The 2,362-nt window shown below is 36.9% G+C and overlaps 1 non-coding gene across 1 annotated transcript; it reads left to right on the top strand.

Moving 5' to 3' along the window:
• The first annotated feature begins 1,310 nt into the window (after positions 1 to 1,310).
• On the top strand, positions 1,311 to 1,382 carry TRNAW-CCA (transfer RNA tryptophan (anticodon CCA)). Its single transcript has one exon. It is a non-coding gene; the product is annotated as a tRNA-Trp (tRNA).
• The last annotated feature ends 980 nt before the right edge of the window (positions 1,383 to 2,362 follow it).

The following is a 2,362-nucleotide window of genomic DNA, read 5'->3' as shown; positions in this document are numbered from 1 at the left end:
CCAACACATTGCTTGCGTCGATGGATCAATTATATTCCTGCATTTCGATCATCTTCCTTTAATACTTCCTTCCTTGTTCCTATCCTTTTAGGAACAAGACTAGTAAAAAAGAGCTTGTTACTGCCTCATAATGATTGCGAGATTGGGTTCTGGTTATTAAATTCCCAAATCTGTTCAAGCTTCTCTCTATTACTCGAATATCCCTCAGTGTCGGTCGCTTGGAATCATGGAGAAGGTTATCTCAGCGCAGGGCCTCCTTTTGCTGCCTCCCGCACCGCAAGCTCGCATCTTCTGCTAACCCCTCCGCCGCCAACTCCCTTTTGCTGTCGCCCGTTTCGCCTCCTCGATCCTCGCCTTTAACTCGGAGGAGAGAACTCCCTCGCTTCCGAGGCTAACAGTTGCCTTCGAACCCCAAAGTTCCTTTCCTCTCCGTTTTATGGGAAACAGAAGAAAGATCCGATTTTTAGTGCCAATGCCGCAGTTCCCCAGAGGCGACGGGTTCATGGAACCTGAGGCGAAGATGCCTAAGTTGTTGGGGGTCGAAATTGTAACCCTTAAGTTGGAGAAGAAAAGGAGTTGTACGATGAGGTTGCGACGTTCATTTGGGGTGTGCAACATTACTGTAGTCGCATTTTTACGTTTTTTATTTCTCAGCCGCAATTCCCGTTGAACCGCCAGGAATTATAATATGGTAGCTGAAATATATAAACTATAATAATACATATTATTTTGTGAATTTAACTTTTCTATAACACGTTAAAAATAATTAAATTAAAAATAAAATATGTACGATGAATTAGATCAATATATATATATATATATATATATATATAATATATAATATATATATATATATATATATATATATATATATATATATATATATATATATATATATATATAACATTATAAGAAAAAATATCATTAGTCGAGCTAAAAATTTGAGTTGGGCCTGGACGGAAAATCAAACAAACTGAAAACGGCTTGGGTTGAAAAAAAAACATGTTGGATTGAAAATAAATAAATAATAATACATATTATTCGGTAGTTTAAGTTTATCCAGGGAATATTGACTCTATTGCTTATAAATTCCCTAGATTTAATAAAAATGGATTTAAAATATAAATCCTTATATCTTTAAATGATAATTTCCTCGTTCTTTAAATATTTTCTTTCACCCTCAAAAAAGAAATTCATATTCTAATTGTTGGATAGATCAGGCAGGCCTAACGTGATGAACGGATAAGTTTGCCTCCAAGCAAGATGATTGTATAAACAAATTAGCATGTTGAGCGTGGATCAATAACTCGGGATCCGTGGCGCAATGGTAGCGCGTCTGACTCCAGATCAGAAGGTTGCGTGTTCGATTCACGTCGGGTTCAACTCCCATTTTTTATTTTTTTAGTGATAAAATTAAACTTTTATCGAACATGCTTTTACAAATTCCCTGCCTATACATTTGGCAGGGTTTCGCAGGTCGAATTCGTCAACCTTCAGTGCTATTTTTGACTTTATAGAAGTCAACGATTCGTCCATTTCTATCACATACAAATGACAACCACAAACAATAATCGATCGAAACTCTTAAATCTTAGTAAACATTTAAATATTTGGCTACGCAATAAATAAACAAAGAGTTGCTTCAGATCTTCTGGCCGTAGCCGGCTCTCCGCATTTAGATCATTTTTTTCCATAACAATGACAGCTTCTTCTACCTCGATCAAATAGTCAAACACCACAAGTATTCAAACTGGATTCATATTGAAAGAATTTATCACCCACGTTATAGTTTACTTGCTTTATCTATCTTTAATTTTACGGACCCACATTAAGTTGCTCAAAGATCGAGGAATTGTACTTTCCAAGTGATTGTTTCCCGAGTACAAGTAATCCAGAACTTGGCACTCACTCAAACTGCTAGGGATTTCACCCGACAGTTTGTTGTTAGAAACGTTGAATTCCTTTAGGTTTTTCAGGTTACTCACTTCCGTTGGCAGTGACCCAGTGAGCGAGTTAAATGACAGATCAAGGTACCAAGAGAGAGAGAGAGAGAGAGAGAGGCTAACAACTTCTTTCGGAATTCCACCGCTGAGGTTATTGTAGGAAAGATTCAACGAGTCAAGAGCTTTCAGATTGCCTAAACTTGAAGGTACGTGTTCTGGTTAAATATTATGGATGAACAAGTCATCAATCAACGAACGCACAGTCGTGCATGTTCCTCAGAGATAATCGTCGAAAAGAATGAAGAGATTTGAAAAAAACTCTATAAGAGGGTTAAAATGGTGCTATGATGAATTCGACAAGTCACTCCGATATTCAAATTAGGATTTTATGAGAAGAAGAAAATTAAGAACGTGGGAAA

This window comes from Curcuma longa, chromosome 16 (genome assembly GCF_044706935.1).
Source record: "Curcuma longa cultivar G26 ecotype Majalengka, Jawa Barat chromosome 16, ITB_CL_G26_1.1, whole genome shotgun sequence".
NCBI lineage: Eukaryota > Viridiplantae > Streptophyta > Magnoliopsida > Zingiberales > Zingiberaceae > Curcuma > Curcuma longa.
The sequence above is the reverse complement of the archived record's forward strand: the minus strand, read 5'-3'. Positions and strand labels throughout refer to the sequence as shown.